The sequence below is a fragment of the Marmota marmota genome, unplaced genomic scaffold, assembly GCF_001458135.2.
Source record: "Marmota marmota marmota unplaced genomic scaffold, marMar, whole genome shotgun sequence".
Classification (NCBI taxonomy): Eukaryota; Metazoa; Chordata; class Mammalia; order Rodentia; family Sciuridae; genus Marmota; species Marmota marmota.
This window is the reverse complement of record NW_025999913.1, coordinates 16201970-16229872: the sequence shown is the minus strand read 5'-3', so window position 1 is coordinate 16229872 and position 27903 is coordinate 16201970. Positions and strand designations below refer to the sequence as shown.

Sequence of the window (27903 nt, the reverse complement as noted above, 5' to 3'; positions counted from 1 at the left end):
TAATTGGTCTAGTGGTTGTTAAAATGTGCTAATATGTTAAGATATTAAAAATAAGCTCTTTAGCATATCAGTACAATAAAATGTGACCAGCTGATAAAGTTGAGCGGAAGCATACTGAGGATTCTGGGGTGGGGAGGGTCAAACCCATGGTGATCACTTTTTTCCCTATAACTTCCAAACTCTTTTAAATGAAAAATGTCAACCACACACAAAAGCAGAAAAGGAAAGAAAATGAGCTCCCACAGACCCACCGTTCTGCTTCGACAACTGCCTGCTCAGGACCAAATGGACTTCTAAAGTACAGACTCGTCGTTGTTGTTGTGTAAACATGATCAAAATAACATCCTCACACTTAAGAATAATTAGTGATAATCCCTTAATGTCACCAAATACCAGGCCACGGTTTGAGTGTCCCAATTGTATCATAAATGCTTTGCAGAGCAGTCCGTGGGTCCAAATCGGAATTGCAAAGGGGCCTACACGTTGTGGGAGTCTCTTAACTGATGCGGTCCCCTCCACCTCGCTCCTCCCCCTATAATTATTTCCTTGTTGATCTAATCTGAGTGTTTGTCCCACAGTTTCCCAGGACCTGGATTCGCTGGGTGCACCTCCTGATGTGGGCAGCACATTTATCTCACCTCGATTTCCTGAACACATGCCACTCCGGTTCTTGAGCTTGGTCAGGTTCAGGAATGGTCTTGCTGATAACTGTACCCCATGGTGGCAGGAATGTGCTTCCAAGAACCTGGTCTGTTTCTCTTTTGAAAAATCACCACCTACTGATAATTACTGCTCAGACACCTGAGTTCATTAAGGACTGAAACTGGTCATACTCCTCCTCATGGAGAATGGGAGCTCTTCTAGAAGCTTCTCTTCTGCTATTTGGTTGCTGTAGTCAAATATGGATACAGGTCGGATTCTTTCTCTTTATTTACATTTGCAAAATAATGACCTACTTCTTAGCATAGTAATGATCCTTACAAAGTGCAGATCTTCCCCGTAACCTACAGCACCTTCACAGAGGGCACCAGGCCATGAGCATCTGGGCCTGGCCTGCCTCCCCAGGACTGTCTTTTCTGGAAACTTCATTTGTCCAGCATACTGTGCCTCCTCCTGCCACAGTGCCTTTGCACAGACATTACCTCAGCCTGAAACACTTTCCTGTCTCTTACCTCCAGCCGTAGTTCATTTTGGTTCATCCTTAAGATCTCATCTTAAAGGCACTTTCTTTTAGGAAGATTTCCCAGCCCCCCAAAACAGGGTCAGGTTTGTGCAACCCATGTTCCCTTGCTTCTCAGCCCTGATCTCAGTTTGTAACTGAACAGTCCCCAGTGATTGCCGCAGGGCTGTCTCCCCTCACCCACCCCCAGCAGGAAGCCCTCGGAGCAGCTGTCACGTCTGTTTTCAGATGACCCAGCACCCAGCTCTGTGACACCACATTATGGGTTCTTGGTGTATCGTCACACGTGGAAAGAAGACGGAGGGACTGAGTGGGTGTGGGTCCTAGTATTATTTGCTGATTTTCATTCATTCAGAAGGCTTTCACCAATCAGAACAGCCGTGTGTCAGGCACGCGCCGGATGCCAGGGATCTTGAGCTGATCTAGCCTGGAGAGTGGGCCAGTGAGCAGGCAACTCCGAGACGGCATTACCGTCTGCCACAGGGAGGGCACAGAGTGACAGCTGGGCACCTGGGCAGAGGTGACAACAGGCACAGCTAGGTAAAGCAGGGTGCTCTGCTGGGTGAGTGGCCTCCTTCCCACGGACAAAGGGACCAGAACAGTCTCTCTAAAGACATTCGTCTCAACCTGACGAGACTCCCTCATCATCACGATTCAAATACTCCCTGCTTCTGCCCCAAACATGACGTAGGAAGCTAATGACGACAGAATGCTGAGACCACAAATAGGCAGCTCAGGTTAAGACCCCAGGACAACAGATGCCCAAGGGATATGCCCAGTCGGCCCCAAGGTCCACAGCCACAGATTCAGCCTGCGGATCAAAAGTATTCTGGGGAAAAAAAGAAATTGTGTCTGTACTAAACTTGCTCAGACTTTTTTCTTGTCATTATTCTCTAAACAATATAATGTAACAAATATCTAATGTAATAGCTTCTCTGTTGTATTAGGTACTATAAATAATTTAGAGATGGTTGGAAGTCAAGAGTTGATAAGTTGCATGGAAATGATTCACATTTTGCACGAGGGACTTGAGATCATGGATTATGGTATCTGAGGGGGTCCTGGGACCGATCCCCCAAGGATACCCAGCTGCATTTCACAGAGAGGGAGGAAAACAGACCACCAGTTCTCTAAGTGATTGGGAACCAACCTATGTTCCGGCGCTCTTCCCAGCATATCTGAAAGATCAACCTAAGCTATTGGGTCTGACAAGTCATCTCATTAGCACAGACGTCCTGCAGAAACATAGCTCCACTGGAATTCAGAGTCCTGATTGCAGAGCTGGGACTAAGTCCTTAAAAGACTGCCTTGACCCGTTCCTTCCTCAGTCCTGAGATTGCAGGGGCAGAAATGCCTCTTGCATCTTTCCATCCCCAGTTTTGGATTCCACGACCTGGCATAGAGTCAACCCTCGACAGAATAAATGAATGAGTGACAGACAGAGAAGTATTGCAGCACAGGGTGACTATAAATTAACTGTCCAAATTCCGACACTTCTGAGAGTGAACAAGGATTCCCATAATAAGTGGAGATCTCCACTGTCCAAAGCAAAGCCACTCTTTGTCCCAGCACCAGGTTGCGATCAGCCCATCAACCACAGGCTGAAGGCCCAGAAGAGTTTGGGGATGTGGGGGACAGTGTGGTGCCCATGGTTACCCAAAGTGGTGTCACTGATCAGGACATGTGAATGATAAAACAGACGAAGAGACACCCAAATCCACTTGTCTGCATGGGAATACAAACACAGTCACAATGAGATCCCACTCTTACTCTGAGAGGATGACTCCAAAATGGTCCCAGCTGCAGTGACACATGGGCCTTCCATGCACTGCTGGCGAGGGGGAAATTACAGCAGGCGCTTTTGGAAAACTCTCTCTGGCACATCTACAAATGTTGACTAGTGCTCAATGTCCAGCAGCTCCCTTTCACAAGAGAAATGCACACATATGTTCACAAGAGACACGTCACCAGGAAGTCACAACATCTGCATTTATCAATTCCTCATGCCACACACATTGAATAAACACAATTTTTACTTGCCAATTTAATATTTCTTAATTGTTTTAAAAAAAATGTGTCTGTACGAAACTAGCGTTCTTAGCAGCTCTATTCCTAATAATCAGCAACCAGAAAGAACCCAAATGTTCACCAGTTGCAGAACAGATAAACACGGGGTGGTGTATTGAAATAAACACATAGGCCAGGTGGTGTGGTGCACGCCTGTAATCCCAGTGGCTTGGGAGGCTGAGGCAGGAGGTTCATGAGTTCAAGGCCAGCCTCAGCAAAAGCAAGGTGCTAAGCAACTCAGTGAGACCCTGTCTCTAAATAAAATACAAAACAGGGCTGGGGATGTGGCTCAGTGGTGAGTGCCCCTGAGTTCAATCCTTGGTACCAGAAACAAAAAGAGCACCACGTGACAATGAGAAACTACCACTTGCTACACCCAGTGACATGATTGAATCCCATGTGCAAAAGGTTGAGCAAAAGAAGCCGAACACCAGGAATCCACGGAGCACAGTCCACGGAGCACAGTCCACAGAGCGCAGTCCACGGAGCGCGGTTCCAGGGATGTAAATGGGAAGAAGCATGAGACTTCTGTGGGGAAGCTAATGGTCTTGATGGGACTCACCTTTGAGAGGAACAGTGACCAGGAGGCGAAGGGGACCTGTCAACATTCTTAACCCAAAGAGCTCCTTTCACCGTAACTCGTTGAATAGTCCGCCCAGGGTTGGTGTGCTTTTCTCTATGCATATTAGCTATAAGTTTAGGAAACAATATTCCCAAGAAATGACAATATCTATTTATATCCCAAAGTTCTGAACTCCGCAGACACGTGCTGTGACGGAGAGATGGACGGTGTTTAAAGATGAAGAGGCCTTTATCAGCACCGAATGGCTGCTTCATGTACCCTTTCTCCTTTTCCACTCACTGTTCTGTTCCACGTCAAACCGAGGCGCACCCCTGGGATCCCGGCAGCTCAGGAGGCTGGCACAGGAACACGGCAAGTTGGAGACCAGCTGAGGAACAGGTGAGACCCTGTCCCAAAGGGAAAAACAGAAAAGGGGAGGAGTCCAGAGGGAAGTCGGAGGAACGATGCTCCTGGGTTCATCCCCAGCAGCCACCACGGGAAACGAGACCAAGGGAGACCACGGGAAGACAAGAAGGGAGGTCAGCGAATCTGACTCGCTGAGGAGGGACGGCCACCCGAGAGCGGCCACATTTTTGAGAAAACCTTAAAGCAATTTCCACATCCTTAGTGTGGAGCAGTCTAAGAGAAAGAGCACAACACTGCAGTGCTGTCTTCCTACAGATTTAGCACAACAGCTGCAGGAAATGAGAAGAGAAGGCTGGTGGTTAATACCAGAGGTAAGTGCAGGGGATGGACTGGGCCCATCAGGTCACAGGCTGAAGACGACTCCCCGGGCCTCCAAATGGAACGGCAACTGGAAGCCTGTTTGCAGTGACCAAACCCAGGTCCCGTGCTAGCTAGGCCAACAGTCTGCCCCGGAGCCACACCCCCAGGCCCCGAGACTCTCTAAAGAGGTGAGTAGCTTATAGCAGGATCCACAAGGGGGCCACGATCCAGGGTGACAGGTTCCTCTGACAGAAGAGGAAATCCGGACACACTTATGCAGAGGAAAGACCATGAGAAGACGGAAAATGGCCCTCTACAAGCCAGGGAGAGGCGAGAAAAAGCCCCTTCCCTCAAAGCCCTACGAGGAACCAACCCTACCAATACCTTGATCTTGGCCTTCAGCCACCAGAACCATGAGAACATTAATCTCTGTTGTTGGAGTCACCCAGTCTGTGGTTCTGTTACTGCAGCCCCAGCAGCTCACTCACTGCAGAAAGGGAAGAAACAAATGCACTGGTTGGTGCTTTGCTGTCGTGTGTGTGTGTGTGTGTGTGTGTGTGTGTGTGTAAGAGTATCAGCTCCCCAGAGCAGGGCTGCATCCACAGGGCTGAATTTATCTGTTCTGTTTATCAAGCCCCATCCTGCAGGTGTGCACTCAAGACTTTTTTACTCTTATGTACTTGGGTGGGCGGTTGGAACAGCCAACTCATAACCCTCCCCCAAGCCCCACTTTGGTATCATCTTCTTTCTGCCTCCATGTGACCAGAGAGTCAAATGAAAAAGTCTTCTTGCTTCTAGAACAATTGGTACGAGAAATGCCTGTCATGAAAACACAAAGAATACTTCTTTCCACAAGATAAATGAATAGAGGATTTACCTTCCCACCAAAAAAAAGAAAAAGGAAGGAAGGAAGAATGAAGAGGGGCGGGTCACAAAGACGGGAAGGGAAAATGGATGACCCTAGAAAGTAGAGTCCTGGAGCGAGCGGTATCAAGTTCCACTCCAACCTCCCATGAACATCATTTATCTGCGCGGCAGGACCAAGGACTCATCCTTGCGGTTTATTGAGCATCCTCGTCTCCTAGTCCAACTTCAGCCACAGAAAACACCGCCCGGCTTTCCTAAGTGTACAGAATTAATTCAGCTGCACCTGTCGAGAGACCTTCCAGAAATAATTTACAATAATTTGTCAAGATTAACCTTTTGATAAAACATAAATTCGTCTAAATTTAAAGCGCTTCCAAGAGGGGCAAAGGTCCGTTTTTATTATACAAGTGCTGCATCAGCAAGTTGATAGAGGCAAAAAAAATCCCGGTGCTGAGCCAAGCGACTGCTCCGTTGAACTTGATCTTCAGTGCCATAAAACAGAAGCTTGCAGCTTCAGCACGGGCAGACGTGATTCACAGCATCTTCCTCAGTGAGTCCTAGAAATGTCAAGCCCTGTAATTAACGAGGGACCCTTACAGGTCTGCACGCTCAGTTTTAAAATGACAAATGAGGCGTCCACTCCGCAGCCTTTAAAATGTTTGCAGGCATATGTTTTTAACACTCAGTAGCCACCTGGGCAGAATCAGAGGACGTCAGACATTCCTAGACACCACCCAAACAGCACACAAGAATCCAAATTGCCTGCGGGGTGCACACTTCCCGTGCTGGGAGCGGCCCTGCACACTCGGAGCCTTTCTAACACGGGCCAGGAGCCCACCAGGCACTGAAAGACGGGGGGTACACCAGCACCTCATCCTGGATCCTCAATCGGACTTAACTTCACCACTGTCTTTTTTAATTAAATTACATCTAATCAAATATCATCGAAATTAAGCCAGCATCCTTGCTACAGAATTTCTATCCAGGGGAACATGGAGCAGATGACAACAGTAACGCAGTCCAGAAACTGACCTTCAAGAAGCCAGGGTCTTCCCCAAGGCAATAATGAGTCCAGGGAAACCCAACAACTCGTGGAGTTTGAGTGACTTCACTGCGTGCCATGGTAAGTACAAACACCTTAGCTCACCGGAACACTAGGACATTTCCAGCACACTCAACACAGGTGAGACGATGCTTAAAAATATGGGAGCCGGGAGCAGCAGCACATGCCTGTAATCCCCGTGGCTCGGGAGGCTGAGACAGGAGGATTGTGAGTTCAAAGCCAGCCTCAGCAATTATGAGGCATTAAGTAACTCAGTGAGACCCTGTCTCTAAATAAAATACAAAATAGGACCACTGAGGATGTGGCTCAGTGGTCAAGTGCCCCTGAGTTCAATTCCCAGTACCAAAAAATAATAAATAAATATATAAATATATATATATATATATGAATTTGGCCAAGTCATGCCAAGGTAAATGAACTGAGACTTATGAGAAAACTTGTGTGACTATTCTGAAATATTCCTTAAAATCGACTCCACTTTCCCTGGGATGATCACGCAAATCCTAAAGGCAAATGTATGAACTGAGCTTGACCTAACTGCAGCCACCTGGAGTGCCCCATGAGTGCCCCAAGCCACCATGAGGGCCCCAGAGTGACCCTAGTCTGTTTCTGCTGCACAGTTTTCCTGCAAATTAGCCAGTGAGGGTCACCACCCACAGAGCCAGGGAAAGGTCTCTCCCTGGACCCCAGGAAGTCACTCAGCTTCAGCAGAAAGAAACTCCTCATTCCCTCTCATCCCCTGGGCTGGAACGAGCCACCTCTAGAGCACTGAGCACGGTGAGCATCAACTGAGACGCTTTGACAGCTCACGATGACCAATAAGTAGATCAGCCATCGCTTCATTCCCAAAGAGAGATTTAACCAATAAGTAAATTGACAGTCACTTCATTTCCAAGAAAGAGATTTGAAATCCTTCGTTCGACATATTTGTCTATCCTACCCTCCAGGCTTTCTACCTGAGCTTTTAAGAGCAAATGAATACAACTTTACCACTCAGTATAGAGCAATGCCCAGGTTCTGCACTCACGGCTATTTTAGAGAATGGACTATTAATTTGCTGAGTAAACCAAGTATCTCCAAACAAAAGAAAAAAAACTGGCATTCATTATTGTCATTTAGTATAAAAAAAAACTCAAATCTATGATTGATCAGAATACAAAAATAAAAATCCTTGAGAAAAGAAAAAAAGAAAAGTAGGCTCCTCATGAGACATGAAGGAATCCTGGTACCCCAGGATTTCCATTTAAACCAGGAGTCGAACATGTTTCACATAATAAATATTTCCTAGGTCCACGAGCATTAACTAGACCTGCCTCTTCGCTTCTTTGGTGATGGGAAAATTACTTTATCCCCAATCATTGTCACAGAAAAGCCAAAAGAGGTTCCAAACACACAATCACCAGATGAAAAGTGCTTTACTCCACTTACGTTTCTTTAAAAACACAATAAAGGAAAAACCGTATTTACATGTAGATACGAAATAGCAAACCCTTCAATTTGCAATTCACCAGCTTTTTAACTTTCCTACTTCTTGTTTTTAATATTTTTTTAGTTGTGGGTGGACACAATACATTTATTTTAATTATTTATATGTGGTACTGAGGTCTACCACGGAGCCACACCGCCAGCCCCTTCCTTTCCTACTTGTTTGTCTCCCAAATAAACTCACTTGTCTTGAGCTGGACACGATGTCTACAGCTTTGCAATTGCTTCTCTATTCGCAGGAACCCACGTGAGTTTATTTCCAAGGGAGAGAAAATATGCACCCATCCAGTTCACCCTTATGATTCCACGACTAGAGAACACGTGATCCAGAAGTTCTTCAGAGATGGTCTCCTTTTCAGGAATCCAGGGCGATGCCAAATCAGACTCAGTGTCTGGTAGAGTGCTGTGTCCCTGGGTTAGTGCCAGGGACATGCATGCACCACCATCACTCCTACACACAACTCAGACCGAACGTGTTCTCAACAGGAACGACTTTCAAACATCTCCGGTAAGTCAGCTATGGCAAAGGAAAGATCCAAAAATGCCCTCTCATAATCTAAGCTACTTGAGAGGTTGGTTCAGGAGGATCCCAAGTTCTAGGCCAGCCTGGGAAACTTAGCAAGACCCTGTCTCAAAATAAAGTACACAAAGGGCTGGGGGTGTGGTAGAGTGCTCGCCTACCATGTGTGACTCCCTGTGTTCAGTCCCAGCTCTGCACACACACACACACACACACACACACACACCACCTTAACTTCATAGCAAAAGCAACCCAGGGAGATTTCCTCCAAAGAAAATTCCTTAAGCTTGCCAACTGTTCCCTATTCAAAGATAAGCCAAATCTAAGATTTGAACAACCAAAGATTCAAAGGAATGAGTACTTAAATTTAGAGTAGTCTAGACTCACCATCCTACCATCACTAAATACCAAAAAATGTTAAGGGCAACACTTAAGAGAGTTTCTTCTTTTACACGAATGTCTGTTTCTGTCGGACAGTCACACTATGTTGCCCAGGCTGCTCTCAGATCCTGGGCTCAAATGGTCCTCCGGCCTCAGGCTCCCAAGTGCTGGGACTGCAGACCCACACCAGCGCCCAGCCAAAGTGTGTCTATTTCAACCAAGCTGTTCTCCATGTTGTGGAACATAAAAAACTACAAGGGCCAGTTTTCTGTATTAGGAGGTGTGTTTTTAACCTACATAAATATAAAAAGCATCGTATCTATTTTATTCGAAAATTTAATGTTTAACAAAAGGCACGTTGCTGTTACTAAAACATTCAAAGCTTCGTTTTCAACCACACAGCTCAGGGTTCTTTGGGGATGTCCAGCTGTGTGTGGACCAAGATTTGACATTAATCAGGCAAAGATTTTATTAAAAAAATAACTAACAGCAGGAGAACCTTAGTCAACACCAGCCTCAATAATCATAATTTCTCCCTAAATCTGTCAGGGAATTGTTAAATTTTATTGAAATTATTAATCTTTGCATGGTAAGTGTTTTTCCAAAATTAAAGGAAGATGAGAACATTGCTGAATTATTGGTGAAAGCTACAGCAACCGTGTCCCCAACCACAGACCTCTGCTCACCAGTCCTTTATCATGAAGATCGTCTTAGAATCAAGTAAAGAAAGGTACTTCAATTGTGCAAAAACTCTTTAAGAAGGTGCACCCCCTAAAGACAGGAAAACCCGTGTTTGACCAGCCTCGGCGCTTTGGTAGGCCACAGTAACATTAGCTAAAAAACTGTCTTCAGTGACCTCATATTTATTTGTTTCACCCTTCCCCAAAGCAAGGCAAACCAACAATGGCTAAAAGCATTTTCCTATCATAAATCTTATATTGCCAAATATATATGAAATCAGAAGAGAGCAGAGGGCTGGATGAGCCTTAGGCAGAATGCGTGGCCCGGACAATACCTGTATCATGTCCCCTCCAGGGTCACCTTTCCACTCTGGATGCTCGACTCTGGCTTTATATTGACAGATGCTTCATGGAAACGCATTAATGGAGTCTCTGAATTCTGTTCAATACCTCCAAGAGGTTAACTGAGCGTTGCTGGGGCCTTCCTACCTGTCAATGCCAGGCTTCTCTTCCCTAGCATCCTCCACGGCCCCTGCGCAGAAGCCACCTGAGGCACACAGCGCGGATGGATTCAAAGTGTCCATTACCTCATTTCCATCAAACAACCACAGCAAGTCCTGCCACAGCAAGAGCGGGTAGCCTTTGGGGGGAAAAATATTATGAAATGTCTTCTAGCATACATAAAGGGGAAATCAGCCAGTTTTTTTTCCATAGTTTTGTGTGCAAAAGAAAATTCTAAATAAAAAATTCATTACAGTTAATAATGAGTACTCGATGTTTCAAACCCTTTGCAAATGTTCTCTCTATACTTTGAGACAAACATTACTCTCATTCCACAGAAAAGGACACTGAGGCTTAAGAGAGGATAAGAACCTTGTTCCAACAAAGGTACCTGAGAGACATCTGAATCTCAGAGCAATGGAAGCTTTGCCATGGCCCCCCAAACTTAGAGGGCATTATGTTCTTCACATAATATCTAAGCAAACAATGAATTTCTTTCTTTTTTTCTTTTTCTTTTTTTTTTTTTTTTGGTACAGTATTGAACCCAGGGGTGCTTAACCCCTGAATCACATCCCCATCCCTTTTAATTTTTATTTGGAATCAGGGTCTCACTAAGTTGCTTAGGGCCTCGCTCAGTTGCTGAGGCTGGCTTTAAACTTGAGATCCTCCTGCCTCTGCCCCCCAAGCCACTAGGATTATAGGCGTGCACCAGCACACCCAGCAAACAATGAATTTTTAATTGTGTAATTTTTATTTTAGTTGCACACTGATGGGACAATCCATGTACCACACTCAATGGTTTCTAAAAATCTGAGTTTTACATCTAGCTAGCAAAACTAATTACTTAAAATAGGAGCCTCCGGAGGGTATAAATGTGGGCTGTCCACACGGTAGCCACTAAATGAATGTGGCTATAGAGCATGTGAAATGAGGCTAGGCCAAATGAAGCTGTACCCCAAGTACAAAATATATGTAAGTTAAAAAAAAAAAAATATATATGTAAGTATCAAGAACACATACCAGCATCTTTATCTTGATGACATGTCAAAATGACATTTTCAGTACACTGAGTTAAATAAAACATATAATTAAAAATAATTTCACCTGTGTTCATTTTTAATGAGGCTATTAGAAAATTTAAGATCATATAACGTGGTTCAGATTTGTAGCTCGGGTCACATTTCTCCAGGACACATAAATAAACTGTTTAAGACTACGCTTCTGTGGAACACAAGGTTAGCTATTAGGGGCTTGAGATGTAGCTTGGTGGCTGAGCACTTGCCTGGCGAGTGCAGAGCCTAGGTAAGAACAGATTCGTTATTACATTGACACAAGACCCCAGGATACTCAGATTACTAGGTAAGCCCTTGCTGACATCAAAACTTGTTGATTTTAATCATTATTCAACCATGGATTCACTCAGCAAATAATAATTTATTGAGCAATTACTATATTTGGGGTGAAATAATATGAGGTTTGTCGCATGGAACTGTCTCTAGGGAGTTTCATACAAAATATTTTAGACAATGTTGGGATCACCCCACTTAAGTCTTCAGTAATTAATAGGGCTGCAGCTATTGGTAATCAAAGTAAATGGCATTGGGACATATCAAAGTATTGCAGAGAGAAAGGGTTTGGTGCTAACCTCAACCCAAAGATGCCATTAATTGGACATGGAGGTGAGGAGCCTTATAGCTAAACTCCCTAATGTCAAATCTAACCTTAATCAGAAAATAAGGTCAAACACAAGTTCAATTCCATGGGGGGAAAGGTCTCTTTCAAATCAGATCCTCATCCCACCCACGTGCATAGCCAAAGTGGTTGCACATTAGCCATATTATTGTAGGTACCAGCTACATTTTATTACTAAAAACAATGAAAGTGACTAAATTTTGCAAAATCTAGTAGTGTTATCAATACTTGAATGTGGAAAAGGGCAAAAAATAAATCTCACTGTAAATCTGTTAAAAAAAAAAAAACCCTCGCTATGCTCTATAGAAAAACAAAAACAAAATCATCAACACGTTAACCACAAAGCTGCATGGTGTGTAATTTCCCTGGCCTTTGTAGTTAGTTTAAACAATACTGGTAAAATGCTCTAGCGATTTATTTTAACTCCAAGTTGGAGTTTACAATGTAACTGAACCTCCTAAATAAATGGTCTGCAGAGACCCTGTGAATCTACAGAAGAAAATAAAATCCTGTAAGAATGTCATACTATTAGAAAGAAAAAAATATTCACCACCCGACCAAGCTACTAAGCCAAAATCCCAGATACTTCTCTGTGGCTTCCTCAAACATAAAAACAAACTGTTTATACTTCCCAAAGAATAAGATCCCACAGTTCCCATCCAGCTGAAGCCCCAGTAAACTACACTAAGGGTTCTGCTTGAGTAAGAACCAAGCTCACAGCTTCAAAATTACATTTCATGGAAGATTTGAGCAGAAGACATCTCGGCTTGGATCCAGAAATCCCAGAACGCTGTCATTTAGATACTGTCAGATCAGGAGAGAGAGCAGGCACTGAGGTAGTATCTAATTAAGACATCAAACCCCTGCCCTGACGGACTTGCTCATCTTGTTCTGCTAGATGAGGCTTTCCTGGTGGTTTTATTAATATTCTAGCACAGCAAAGGAATTGCTACATTAAAACGCAGTGTAAATCCAAGCTTCAAGTGGCAATAAACTCATAAGGTACTAAGCCTCAGGGGTACTAATTTCTTCTTTTGCAAATAAATGCCAATATCATGCTGTCTCTCTGCCTTCCAATAGAACTTCAAATACAAATCTCCAGGCCCTGAATTTCTGAACCCATGAAGAAGTGAGTTTGAACACTCATAGTGGAGGGTCCGAGGGTGTAGAAGCAAGCATAGCGGAAGGCCCCCAGCAAGGCTGCGGCCTGGATGACTTTCTCAGGGTTGCTGTGACAAATGATCCCAGACTTTGGGGCTTAAATCAGCAGAGGTATCATCGCTCCTGGTGTCAGCAGGGCCATGCTCAGGGAAGAAAGTGTTCCTTGCCGCTTGTGGGGGCTCCGTGGCACTCCGTGGCACTCCTTGGCTTGTGGCCACATCACCCCCACCTCTGCCTCTGTTCTCACACCTGCTCCCGCCCCTCTCTTCTAAGGACAGGCCCACCTAGAAAACCCAGGACAATGTCCCCAGGGCAAGATCCTTAATCACATGTGCGAAGACTATTCTCCTTCTTTGGTAACCGTGACAGGTCCCAGGACTTAGAACCTGATCATCCTGGGTGGTGGGGGAGGGCTTACCCAACGCTGCTCTGCACCCTCCTGGGACGGTGGGACTTCCAGCCATACAGTTAAAAAACTGAAAACCAAGCAAAGCAGAGCAAAAATTGGTGCCAACAGGCGTGTTGTCAAGCACTCTCTGCCCGAGCTCAGGCGCATGGTCCTGTGGGGCTGTGAGGCTCCGCTCAGCTCCTCTCAGACTCTCAGCCTGGCTGAAGCCGTCATTCGGGCTGCTTTTCTTGGCCCCCCACTCATGCTGTCTTTATTGTTCTGTGACTGCTTCCCACCTCTGTCCCAGCTATCATGACTCTGAACGGCTTATTATTGCTGTTGCTTCATGGCGTTCTTGTTGGTCTGGGGCCTGTCTCTGCACAGCCGAGTCAGGAAGCTCTCTGCTGCCCCAAAGTATTTTAGGATCCACACAAGGCCTAAAATTCCTCACCTCTGCCCTCCCCCTTTAAAATCAAATATAAGGGCTGGGGACGTGGCTCAGTGGCAGATGAACCTAACACACAAGATCCTGGCTTCAATGACTAGCATCAGAAATTTTTAAAAAGTCAAATATTATTTTGTACGCCAGGCACGGTGGCGCACACCTTCAATCCCAGAGGCTCGGGAGGCTGAGGCAAGAGGATCATTGTGAGTTCAAAGCCAGCCTCAGTAAAAGTGAGGCACTAAGCAACTCTGTGAGTCCCTGTCTCTAAATAAAATACAAAGTAGGACTGGCGATGTGGCCTAGTGCTCTGAGTTTAATCCCTGGTACCCTCCCTCAAAAAATAAAAAAAATAAATAAATAAAAATAAATGAATTATATATATATAAGATTTTGTAGCGGATTATACATTAAACCACGGTTTCAGATTGTTCATGAAATCATGAAAGAAATATTCAGTCATTATTTCCCAAATATATGTTTGTTGAGAGGTTGGTTCTGTAAAGTTTTATTAATGAGCGTCCTCACAAAACCAGACAAAATAAAACTTAACAGAAAGCATGATTCCATATTCAAAGAGTTTATTTAAAAAAGTTAAGCTTTAGGCACCAGACATCTCAAGGCCAGGCTCAGAGGGCCCGGTCAATTCTCAAAGAATCCACGTATGTTTGTCACAAGCCCCTTGTCCCTTTAGGTGACATAATGGCAGGAGCCAGGCCTGGTTTTGCTCAGCCTTGTATCTGCTGCATCTGGTCCAGTCCTAACCCACCACAGGTTCTTGATGGTATGCGAAGGAGGATGACAGGAGGGAAGGATGGAGGGACGGAAGGAAAGAGGGAAGACGGGCAACCTCAAAGAACCATCAGCTCTGAATGGCCAAACAAAGGAGGAGGACACAGAAGAACAGGAGCAAGACACTGGGACATGCAGACAGTGTCACCAGGGGAATGTGGTCACCAGGTAGTGGGTCCCAGAGGAGAGCTCACAGATTCCCATGCACAGCTCTGTGGCAGGGTCAGCATGGCAGGGTGTCTGGGGCCAGGTGCAGCCGGGTTCCTATCCCAGCTCCATGTCCACAGCTGCCATGTCCTCGCATGCAGATGTGGGTAACGATCCCTGCTCTCTGGGGCTGCTGACGGGTGTAGAGGCCGTGTCCCCCAAGACTACTAGCAGGTGGGATCTCTGAAGAGCTCCTTTCACCAGATACTTTCATCTCCCAAGATCTGCACAAAGTGCTCGACATAAGCATGTCACTGAGGAACACCACTTAATTGATGTATGGTTCCCTGTAGTTAATAATGTCTTTCCTCCCTCCCTCCCTTGTTTGTTTTCATCATCCTGTATCAACTAGATAAATACAGTTACTTGATTCAAAATTCAAAATACACATAAGGGCACAGAGGGAACACTCTCCTTCTGTCCCCTGGGCTCCCGATTCCCAGGCCATTTTACAAGCAATGGGGTTTCAGTCACCAGCTGCTTATAAATTAGGTTCACAATAAAATATTGTTTGTTCTGGGTTTAAGCAACTCGAAACACAGCATTCTACTGTCCTTCAGTCACTCCAGGTCTGTCAGCAGCGCCAGCCTGCGCCACCCAGCTGTTCCCATCCCTCCTGTGGGCTCATCAAGCAGTCTGCTTAATAGAGACCCACCACACAGTTACTCCTCCATGACCAGTTTTCAAAGGCTCAGCACAAACACTGAGATGCGTCGGATGTGAAGACGGTCTCAGCACAGCTCAGTGCTTTTGAGAGAAGGTCTGCTGGGTATAGGACCATGTTTCAATGGCACCCACACTGCGAATCAGAGCAACCAACGCCCTACAGAAGGGCAGAAGTGACAGCGAATAAAGAGTTTGGGTTTTGGGTTTTGATGCTGGGTGACTTTGGGTTTTAGCAGCATGTTAGGATCCAAGATCGTTCCATAAGAATGGGAGGCGGAATCCAAGACCTCTGGGGTTGGCCAGGATCCAGGGAGGTGACCGACCCTAAGAGTGAGGTTGAAAGAAGATTAAAAACCAAGGACAAGAAGCAGCATCCAAATAGGAACAGCAGAGCTATTCTGGGTAGAAAAGCAATGGAAGGACCGGAAGGCCAGGGCGTGCATCTGAGGACACAAGGCGAGAGACTATGTGACCAGTCAGGGTCAGCAGGGAAGGGGTGGCGGCACTGATGCAGACCCCAGTCAGAAAACAGGACGGAGCCTCTTTTCTGGGCACCTGCATTGCCTCCTGTGTTCAGGGGAGACCCCTGGTTCGACAGCCTCAGCATGCACAAACCCCGGGGGCTCAGGAGATGCCGCCCTGAGCCAGGTCCTGGCAGCAGGATCCTGACAACATGATACTTCTAGCCCTTGTCTGTTCGCTGGCTGCACGAAGACACTCCTACTGCCATTTGGCTAGAAACCGATGCAATATATTTAGGTACCGCAGTTTAATGATGATAGAAAAGTGGGAATTTTGAACTGGGCTATGGAGTTGAGCAGAAATGGACAGAAGTTTTTGAAGAAAAACATTCCATGAACTTTCACCCAAATTCCCACACTGAGACAAATGCTGGAAACCTATTACGATAGGACCAAGGTTTATTTACCCTAAAGACAGAATGGTAGCAAGTGAATTTTGTTTGTCCTTTGAACTATACCAATCTGCAAAAAGGAAAATAAAAGAGGCTTAACTCACATGCTTGTAGTTTTATTTTATTCTAATTGCCGTGGCCGAATGAAGTCGGAATGATTCCAGCACAGTTGTCACATGAGCAACTGTGCCAGCCCTCATGGGTGCTCCATTCCACACCCGTCTTAGGAACTAGTGTCCTGGCAGTGCCGGCGGTGTATGACACTTCTCCAGAGGAGGACACAGACAGGAAGGACAGCTCCCCCGAATGTCAATTTGTGGCGAGGAATAAAAGAAGGAGCAGACACCCAGGGTTGCCACACAGAGCCTGAGAGCAAAGAACCAACACTCTGGGGTGTTTTGAGTTTTCAGACTTTTCTTTCACCCCCTGCACCCCAATGAAGGAGTGTGGAAGGAGCTGCATAAAGCACCCTACTAGGCTGGCTCACTTGCTCTGACACCTACAGGTCACCCTTCAAGCCAGCCAGGAGCTGTGCAGACCCGGAGCCAAGCCACCTTGAACCTCAATGACACACAGCAAGGCATTTACACCGGCCATGTAAGTTCTGGGGTGGCCTACTGAGGGAGGTTCAAGTTCCCTTGGCTCAAGAAGTCTTCCAATCCAAGACACCGCACCACCGTAGGATTTGCTAAATTAGAGCAGTGACCCAGACCCAAGGAATGGGGGACAAAGCAGGAGGCCCATCTTGACCCAGTTCTGCTCTAGGTTTTTAGAAACCCCGTACTGGACAGGTAAGACCTTGGAGAGTACTAGGTGCCCATCCTGGAGGAGAGAAGGTTTGAACCAGGCGGCTCAGGACTGCCTCTGAGTTAAAGCCAGTCCTCTTACCTGTGGGTCCTGCATTCCTGGGTTCAACCAACCAGAGGATAACCAAGTGCACCTGTAGACTTGTTTTCCTCATCATGATCCCCTAAACACTCCAGTAGAACAACTATTTACGCAGTATTTTCAATGTGTTAGACAATGTAGAGATGATGAAGAGTTCAGGAGAGGATGTGGGCAGGTCAAAGGCAATCACATCGTGCTGTAGAGGGACTGAGCATCTAGGATTTGGTTATCCAAGGGGGTATTGGAAGAAATCCCCTGTGGATACTCAGGGACCACCATATCTGTGTGGGAGAGGGAGAGAGCAAGGGAGAGACAGAGAGGGGCAGGGAGGACCAAGCCAGGGCAAAACCAGGCTAGAGCCAAAGAGAAGTCTTCAACTCAGAGATTCAACTGAAGAATTGTGAGCCTGTCCACAGCTCTTCTTTGGAACCTGACTTGGGGGGGGAGGAGAAAGGATGATCCCCAAATCATTTTTATTTTGCTGTAGAATGAGGATTGGATGAACATTGTTACACATCATGTTCCTGGAGTTCCTTACAAATAATGATGCCTTCCCACCCACAGGCTGCCTGCAACCTGCCCTCTCAGGAATCCACAAATCCAGCAGAGTAGACCTCCTCTTTTTAAGCCTGATTAAATAGTTAGGCCTCAAAATATATCCACAGTATTTGCAGAATAAGAGGAAATCTGATCAACATAGAACCAGACAAAGAGTCAGGTGGAGTCGGTGCCTCAAGGGGACCTTTCTCCCTTCCAGGTGGACGCTGTATATCCCTAATCTAGTGCAGTCGACAGATGGGCATTGTGCCATTTACCCGTTTGACCACATGAACCAGACATTTCTCTGAACCTCCATTTCATCACCTATAAAATGAGAATATTACTAACACTTAATACATGAGATTCCAGGGAGAACCAAATAAGATCGTGAATAAGACATTGTTGCACAAATTAAAGTTTATGTAATGATTACTACTACTTCTCTGAGAACACTAAACAATCAAAAATCAAAATTCTAGACATCATATAGTATTTATTCCGAAATTTCTTAAAGCCCGAGTGTGCCAGAAATCCATTTCAAGACCCCACAGTGATGTGATGCTAAGCCTAAATTACCACAATGATTTATTGGTGTATCCTAGAAATAAAGTTTTTTGTGTGTTTTTTGTTTGTTTGTTTGTTGCTTCCGATTTTCAGAGACTTCTATACATGTATCTCTTGGGTCATCATCCCACTGATCATAAATGTGTTGACCCACATGTTCTGGGATTTTCCAGCAGGGGAGAAAAAAAAAAAGCATCACTATTCTCCACCTCTGGAGAATCCTTACACCTCACAATCTTTTTCCCCCCTGGGCCTCACACACGTTAATAAGCAAGGGCTCTACTACTGAGCCATAGTCCTAGACCAAAACATGTATTTTTTTAACTATAAAAGAATAAGGATAGGAGTATGAAAATACATTATTTTTTATCCTTGCTCAAATACTTTCCCCCAGTTGTTGCCAAATTGCCCAACACTTAACCCAGTCTCAGCATCTTTCTGTATCTTAAGCCAAGGATTTGGTGGCTGTGAGTTTACACTTCTTCAAGATTATGAAACACTGTTGCAGAATGCCAGAAAAGTTACATGTTGCCTCATCACAAAGGAATGCTGGGCTTAGCAGCTGCCTGCCGTGGCCAGGCTGGGCGGGTTGTGCTGTTCATTTATACAGGTTGATTTTCAGAAATTCTTAATGTAATAAGCAGAGGATACTTGAATAACCTGGGTCCCAATAAGATCAATGACTTCGGTTTGCGTTTCTGGCTGTTTTTTTAAGCCACGATTGTGTACACACAGCACAAAGCTCTATTTTGTATGTTTAAGTCAATAATACATCTCTCCCCACCCCACAGCCTGTGGACAGCCAGGGGATGTCCTCTCTAACTTTGTTCTGACACTTGGCACAGTATGGATCCTTCCCAGGCCAGGGAGCTAGCCCATCAATCCAGGCCTCTCTGAGGATCCCCTTGGCCGTGACCAGTTGTCTTGGGCTACTATAGTTCTCAGGAAATCATCTTGGGGCTTCTCTGAAAGGTGTTCTCACTCATAAAAATATATAAAAGGCCAAGATATGGAGAAACTGGGGCCCTCGTAAAGCTGTAACATGGTATTTCCAACTTGGAGGACAGGCAGTTTCTTAAAAGCTTAATAAAAATTACCATACCAGGGCTGGGGCTGGGGCTCAACTGATAGAGCGCTCACCTAGCATGCATGAGGCACTGGGTTCAATCCTCAGCACCACATAAAAATAAAATAAAGGTTCTGTGTCCACCTAAAACTAAAAAATAAATATTAAAAAAATTATCACATCAACCAGCAGTTCAATTCCTAGGTATCACCCAAGAGAAATGAAAACATAGGTCCACACTAATGCACGAATGTTCACAGCAGTACTTTTGTTGATAGTTAACAAACAGAAACAACTCCCACGGCCAGTACCTGATGACCAGGTCACCCAAGGGGCACATCTCTACAATGGAATACCACTAGACACTACAAAGGACCAAGGGGCCAGTACATGCTACCATGTGGAGGGACCTCGAAAATCCAATGGTAAGCAAAGAGCCAGACAAAAAGCCACTGTGTGGGTATACTCAGGTGGACACCCAGGACAGCTGATCTAGAGGCAGTGGCTGCATGGCAGGAATGGGCCAACTCGGAGGACTGGTGGTTCCTTAAAGGCTTCGGGTGTGAAAAGATCCAAAAATGGTGACGGCTGCCCAACTTTGCACATTTACCCCCCAAATCACAGAATCCCTGAATTATGTGCTTGAAACACCTCCAACATATCGACTCACCCCTCCATCTCAGGGTGCCAGCTGAAACCATGATGCTGCTGAGCTGTGAACGTAGTTAGTCCCACTCTGAGTTCCTCTAGTGAGAAACCCAAAAGAAAAATAAAATAAGATCCTTACTTTCTAAGCCACTGTGAGTTGGGAAGTGTCCTACTTGAGGCTCAAAGCATCCTGATGGATACAGACGAGAATCGCCCTCACCACAGCCTGCTCAGCATTGTGTGTTTCGGATGCACCTCTAATTTTGGACGAAGAATATGATTTTAAAAATACACATTTGTGACGATGTGTGTGTTCAAGCATTTCTAACTGCATTGTGATTAGCTATTAGGGGTTCTGAGGCACACTTAAGATGCTACCTAGGCAACTTCAATCCAAGCTTGGACTGGTGCTTGTCACTCAGCCTATCTCCGCCCACTCCTCTTCATGTTAAGCATGAAGCAAATGGCTTCAGCACCCTGAATATAACCCAGATATCAGCCATACTGGGTTATACCCCCAGTGTGCTTCATACCCCCAGGCTTTTGTACATTACATTTTTTCTCTTTTTTATTTTCCTGTTTGTCTTATTTTCTTTGGGGGACTAGGGGTTAACCCCAGGGGTGCTCTACCACTGAGCCACATCCCCCAAACCCTTTTATTTATTTTGAAACTAGGGTCTTGCCAAATTGCTGAAGTTGACCTCAAGATTGTGATCCTCCTGCCTCAGTCACGGGGACTTCAGGGGTGGGATTACACCTGTAGTACACATTGCATTTTCCAAACCTGGAATATTCTTCCTTTTCTGAGCACATGACAAAAGGCTTTCTATGTGTCTTTGCTGGGCACAGGAGGTCCACACCTACAATCGAAACAACTTGGGAGGCTAAAGCAAACAGATCACAAGTTCAAGGTCAGCCTGGGCAACTTAGCAAGACCCTGCCTCAAAACAAAAATAAATAAATAAGTAAAAGGCTGGAGATGTAGCTCAGTGGTCGAGTGCTTGCCCTGAATTCAATCCCTAGTACTGCAAAAAAAGAAAACAGAAAAAGCTATGCATCTTTTTAATTCCAAATCCATCTTCCCTGACCCCAGCAGATAGTGACTCCCTCCGGCTTGAATTCTGTACTTGGTGTGCATCACCTTCTCCGTCAGTGCATGGGAACTGGCTGCCTTGTCACTATGACCCCTTTTGTGAATGACAAAGGGTTTGAAGCCAAAATACAGCTCTAGTTCACATTTGGGTGAGTTTGGACAAGTCACGGCACTTTTGAGTCTTGATTTCTTCTTCTATGAGATAAAATACGTCGCCTCCCGTCTCCCTTGGGCTGCTGTGAGGCTTTCCTGCAATAAGACCATCAATTATAAAGTACCAGCACATTTGAGTTAGAATAGACGTTTTAAAGGTTCCTAATGGACCGTCCCTTTGAGGGCGAGGACAGGCTCTCTCTGTGTTATCAGAGTTCACCCAGCCAGGCCCTCCAGGACACTAGAGCCGAAGGTGGGTCCTGGCTTCTCCTCCACTCCCCGGCTCAGCAGCACCCTCCTGCCTTCCCCTGGGAAGCCCCTCCTTCCCGGGCTTCCTCCCCAGGGGGAGCCCCTTCCTCTTGCTGTTTGCACCCTCTCCCCTGGAAGCCCAGGCTCTGACACCTCTGTTCTTTCCCCACTGGTCCCCCCTGATCTCACCCAGGCTCATGGCTTTAATGCCATTTACTTGCTTCCAGCTCACGAAGCTGAACCTCTGGATCACTTCCCCGAAACCCCAGTGACTATCAAATTGCTTAAATGCTTAAAAGTGTCTTAGTCCCCAGGTGTCCCAGCCTGCAAGCCCACTCCTCTTTGTTAAAGGCTTTCAGTCTTTCCAGGGACTTGAGCCAAAAATCTTGGAATCACGCAAGACTTTAACTCTCTCTGTCTTCCCACCCAAGGCACTAGGAAAACCTCCGGCCTGAACTGCAAAATGCATTCCGAATCCGACTCCTCACCACTCCACGCTGCCTTTACCCAGTCCACACCACCTCTCACGGGGGTCTCCTGCTCCCGCCTTTGCTCACCTCTGTTCTGGTCTCAACCCACCAGCCAGAGTCTCCCTGTCACACACGAGTTACATCAGGTCATTCACTGTCCAGACCCGACAATGGCACCTCACCAACCTTGGCGGCCACTCCACAGGCCTGGCCTTCAAGACCCCTGCTGTCTGCAGAACATTCCTCTTTCCACTCTGACCTCACCGTCCCCCACTGTGCCCTGTGCTCACCCACTCCAGCCAGCTGTCCTCCGGGCGGTCCCCTGTTAAGTCTTCCTCCTGTCCTTCCCTCCCTCCGTCTGAGGCTCCTCTCCCTGATGCCTGGAGCTCCTTCCTCTGCTTCTTCACGTCACTTCTCTGCGCCACCTTCCCCAGGAGCTCAACCCTCGCCATCTTACTGAAAACTGCCCCTCTCCCTTCCTGCTCCCGTCTCCTTTCCCTGCTCCATTTTCCTCGATAGTACATCACCTGGGAGCACAGGGCTGACTGTCTCCAGTACAAGCTCTAAGAATGCAGGGGGTGTTACTTATTTTGCTTACTTATTGGTCCCAATGTTTAGAGCAATGCTTGGCACATAGAAAGCTCTGCAAAAACAGTACCTAAAAGAATTAATGAAACTGGGATGGACGCCTATGATCCTAGTGACTTGGGAGGCTGAGGCAGGAGAATTGCAAGTTTAAGGCTACATCATGATCAATAAAGTTCTAAACACTTATGGCTTTAATGAGTAATAATGGGCAGAAATATCATCCCAGTTCTCAGAGACAACTGGCATTTAAGAAACCGACAAATTTGAGGCTATGAGGAGAAAACAAAATAAATTCGAACACAAACAAGTAACTTAAAAAACTCATAGCAAATAAGTAAGTAGAAATGGTACCCAGAATATAACTAAGGACACAGAGAATCACCTCTGGATACTTATTGTGAAAGTCAAAGTTAAAGAAATGCTTCTTATTAACTTATAAGATCCTTAGCATGTACCATAGTCGTCACTTGTTGAAGGCACAACTACAGGATCAGATTTTCTTCCTGTGTAAGTTTATTGCAAACACCTTGGTAGATCGCTCTGATTACAGTAATTCCAAGTTGATGAGCCGTTTTAAATAATGCAAAACCATAAAATTTGATGTCTATTATAAAGTTATTAAGTATATTTGTTTATAATCTAAACAATTAACAACATAAAGACAAATCTTAATGAATTCATTATTTTAAACTCTGACATTACAAGTTGTTATGTTAGCAGTTGCTATGTGAGTAACATATAACTTTCTAACGTAAAACAAATGCTTTCAACAAACTTTTGGACACGACTTTTTTCAAAAGATCTTTTCCTATGTTGATATTGATCGAGTCCATGTTTTTAAAATTTTTTAACACTATCATCTCTAGGCAAGTATCTGCTAGCAGATTACAAATGTGAAAAGGCAATACTTGAATATACCTGACAGAAACTTTGTGAAGGTAAAATGAATATAATCTTCAACCTAAATAATCACTCAGAGAAAACAATACGCCTAGGTAAATTACAGATCTAGACAAGGAATTTGGAACTTGGAACTTCATTTCAGAATGATACACTAGTCTTCCAAGTACCATTTATATTAACCATGAGGTTTTTTTTTTTTTTTTTTTTACAGAAAGACCATTCTGTAAAGACTAATATTAGAAAACACAGTAATACCTCTTGGACTCCTTATCAAGAAGTATTGATAACTCAGCCATTACTTTATATTTTGGCTGACAAGTGAATAAATAAAATTGTTAAGTCTATCCCTAAGTCTGTTCATCAATAGCAATGGAAATAGAGTGTTTGAGTAAACTGGAGTAAAGCAGTTCTAGAAAGTCACCATTATCTCAATTTGCAGGTTCTCCTGTAGGGGAACAAATGGCCACAAGGTCTGAGAGGAAGCCCTGACCTTCGGCAACACACTTACATGTAGTCGAGATGAGTTCAAGAGAGTTTGATGAACTGAATGAACAGGCTTTGAGTTGGATAAAAAAGTTGACAGGATATATGTTCAGAGAAAAAATAATTAAAATATATGCAAACTGTCCAAATTGACTGTGAATATTTCTGGTTAATGTGGTTTGAAGTTTGTGAGACAGTTAAGAAAGAAAATCTGATGTATTGAAACATCACTAATTCACTGTGAAAGCTAATAACAGTATCTTTCATTATATTTTATAGATGCTCAGCCCTCACCAGAAAGTGTTTTCTTACATATGTGTTTTTCAAAAAATAATAATCCCCTCAACAACTCTATGAGATAGGTGTTAGGATACTCATTTTACAAGTGAGAAAGCCGAGACCCAAGGGAATCAAGGAACCTGGCCAAGGTACACAGTAATTGCCTAGGCTGGGCTCCCAGGTCCCTTCTGTTTCATTCCAAAGTCTGTCTAAGCCTCTGAGACCAACACTGGCCTACCATTAAAAACGAATTCAAATATACCCACTTCAGATATTGGTGGGTAAAACACCTGCTGGGAAGTAAAACTGTACTCTCCACCTCAAAAGAAGATTCCAGCAGATAAGCTTTTAGTAAAAACACATAAAGGGATCTGAAATTCCATTCGGCACACTTTGCTAAGGTATTCTTTACAGAAAATATAAAGTAGGTTTCCTGAAGTTATCTTCCCGTAGCTGAGCATTCATACAAAATAATTACGACTAATTCTCACTAAGGTTTCCATGTCGGCACCTCTGTTGTTCAACAATTGGAAAATAAACTTCACAGGAGAGGATGTGTCTTAATTATAGAAGCAATCAACAAATCAGAGAATCTTAGGGTGAAAAAGATTTCGTAAAGATTAACTAGACCTTCATTTTAGAGATCATAAACTGAAGTTCTGGATGGCCCAGGAGCTAAGTTTATACAACTAGAAATAAGAAAATCACAATACTTTTTTAACTCATATCAGGATAAAAATGTTTTAAGTAATTCCTTTGACCGGACCATGGAAAGAAAACTCTCATTTTGTAAGGCAAACCATCACTTAAACAAAGACAGTAAACACTATATCAGAACTAACTTCTTGCATTACCAACAGTATCTATGTGAATTTTCAACTGCATTCTCACAGAGATAAAATAAATAAATAAATTGTGAGATTTAAAAGAAAGAATATAAAACTTGGTAGCCACTATAAAACCTAAAAGTGAAGGTCAATCAAATCTGCTGGTTCAGTCACTAGTCAAAGTTTTTTTTTTCTGACAGAACCTGTACTTTACATCGACTCCTTGTTATTAAAATTTCATTTAGTTTTGACCACTTTTGGATTTCATGTATCAAAATGAAGTGTCAAAGTGAAAAATACCATGTAAGTTCGTCTAACACAGAAACACCCACTATGATATTTATGAAGAAAATCAACTATAAATAAAACAGGGCATTTGCCTGCTGGACCCGTGACTAAATTTCCTTAGTGGCCATAAACTCACATTCATTATATGTGCAAATGTTAAAGAACACATTGTAAAGTTAATAAAATTTCATCAGAAGTACTCAGATCTTCATTGCAAGTGAAAAAGAATCAATAAAAACCAGTTCCAAACAAGGAAATCTGAAGTTGTAAACCACTTTGATCAGGCCACAGATCAAAACAGGGAGACCATTCTCCGAAGGCCTACCTATCAACCCCCAGAGGAAGGGCTCACAGAGTGGGAACAAACCTTTCCAGGTGGAGGACTCCCAGTCACCAGAGTGTAGTAATCCACAGGAGGAAGGCATTGCCCCAAATCCCAACAAGGTAACTTTGAAGCAACTCCAATTGAAGGGGTTTGGTGGCTTCCCATCCAGGAAGGGTCTGATGCACCAGCACTCCAGGTGGCCCCCTGATAGATCCAGTGAGAATGCTGCAGGACACAGAAGGTCAACTCCAGAGGTCCTCCAGCCACTGCATGATGCTTTTAGAGGCTCACAAGAATCACACCTGCACAATTAAAACGAATCAAGGTCAGCTTCCAAGTCTCTCTCTTTACACTCAATTTCTAGACAAAAGCAACTGTCCCTTAATATAGCTCAGTCGTTGACATGAAAACTTACTGGTGCGCGACTCTAGCACCACAAGAAATCATAACTTGAACAAGTTAAAAGACTGTGTTTGGGTGTTTCCCCGAGTTATTAGCAGTGCGTTCAGTCTGACGTTTCATTTGTCTGTCAAGCGTGAACACATCCAAAAGTGTGAAGAAAGCCTCCAGCACTGGGGAACAGAAGAGGGAGGAAAGTGGAGAAGGTGATAAATTATCTCCCTATTTGGACCCAACCCACAAAACACACCTGAGGATAATGACCTAAATTTGTCTTGCAGAACCAATACACCTCATAATATTTAAATGCGTCCCAACAGCTAGAGCAAACATTTGCTCACTTCCAACAAACCCCCAACCTAGGTCTCCAAGATGCCTCTTGCAGTAGTAACCAAGTGACGGGAAAAGACAAGCAGCTTTTGTATGTGAAGTGGAAAACACCCGGAAAGAGATCCTAGATCCAGTGAAGACGTTGGCTAGTTTTTGAGAGTCCCCTCCATCTGAGGCGAGAACCAACCTAGAAACATTCCAAAGTGAAGCGACTTGGGGAACATAGTGAGGGAGTCTCCCTTCGCCGTGAACGAGGGAAGTGCGCTGCCCGCAGGAGCTGGAACAACCACCCCTCTTTTGGGCGGGCGTGGCCGTTAGAAACAAAAGGTTAAAACACAAAAGGCAGAGCGGAGGGCTGGGTCGGGGGAGCTCCTGGGACTCGGGGCCCCCTTCCAGGCTAGAACACTGAAGTGGGAGGGGTATGCACAGCGAGAGCTGAGGATGGGGTCCCAAAGACAGCAGGGGTCACTCGGGGTGGGTCCTGAAACTGAAAGGGGCCAAGAGGATGGCCGGCTCCAACTAGTGGTCCAGGCCCCATCCCCTCCCTCCATCCCTGCATCTCTTGACAGCCTGGAGCTGGGGCTTCCTCCACCCCACCCCGGCCCCCAAGAAAACTTTCCAAACTCTCGTCTGTTTATTGGAACGCCCTGGACCGCAGAGACAACAGTGCGGCCCCTTACACCCAAACCTCTTCTGCACTCTATTGTTACAATCTTTTTGTGTCGTGCGTGGAAGACTCGGAGCGCTCCGCAGAGAGTTAAGTTATAAAATGGGTGAAGGAATGACCCTCAATCCGCCCCTCTTCTTTTTTCAAGGAGCAAATTCGAGGCTGCAGTGGGGGAGTGAGACTGGTCTGGTCCCCGCTAATATGAGCCTATTCTCATCGCGTAAGTGCGCCACTGGGAGAAAGTGAGCCCATGCCCCCTCTCTGGATACCCTCTTCCCACCCCACCCCCAGCTCTTCATTGCAGAAGCACAAGAGGGAAATGCCTGCTTGAGTTTTGCCCATTTGAAACATAAAATGAAGTAGCACAATCCATGGAAGTTCGTTACAGAACAAAAGAGAAGGGACGGAGAAAACCGGGGTACAGAGTGCCCTGGCCAAACTTTGCCACTAGCCTACACCGTGCCCTTGGAAGGGCGGGAGCCGGGCGAGCGAGGGGCCCGGAGGTAAACAAGACGACAATCTCCACTCACCTTCTTCCCCACTTGGTCGCACTTTGGAGAGACATTGTTTCCCTTGTTGCAGTCGGCGAGGCTCTAGGACACTTTTTTTGTGGCCTGACAGCAGAGAAAGTCGCGTAGGCAAAGTTGCGAGAGGGAGATACCCGGGCGTCCGGGGGAGAGGGGAGGAGAGAGAGATCATCAGAGTTCCCCCTTTTGTTCCCAGTCCCGGAGCAGACAAAGAGGCGGCGAGCGGCGGCAGGTTTCTCCCTCTCACCCCTTCTTCCTCTCCCTCCCCTCCCTCCCCGCCCTCCTCTCCTCATCTCCCGCCCGGCCTCAGGACCTTCGGCAGG

At 45.2% G+C, this 27903-nt stretch overlaps 1 long non-coding RNA gene across 9 annotated transcripts in view; it reads right to left on the bottom strand.

The window, feature by feature from the left end:
- LOC107149427 overlaps positions 1 to 27837 on the bottom strand; it is a 290671-nt gene extending 262834 nt beyond the window's left edge. For all 9 annotated transcript variants that reach the window (XR_007346266.1, XR_007346269.1, XR_007346267.1 and 6 more), the window contains exons 1-2: positions 27584 to 27837; positions 25700 to 25959 (exon numbers count right to left, since the gene is read on the bottom strand). This is a non-coding gene — a long non-coding RNA (uncharacterized LOC107149427). The remainder of the gene's footprint in view (positions 1 to 25699; positions 25960 to 27583) is intronic.
- Between the last annotated feature and the right edge of the window lie 66 nt (positions 27838 to 27903).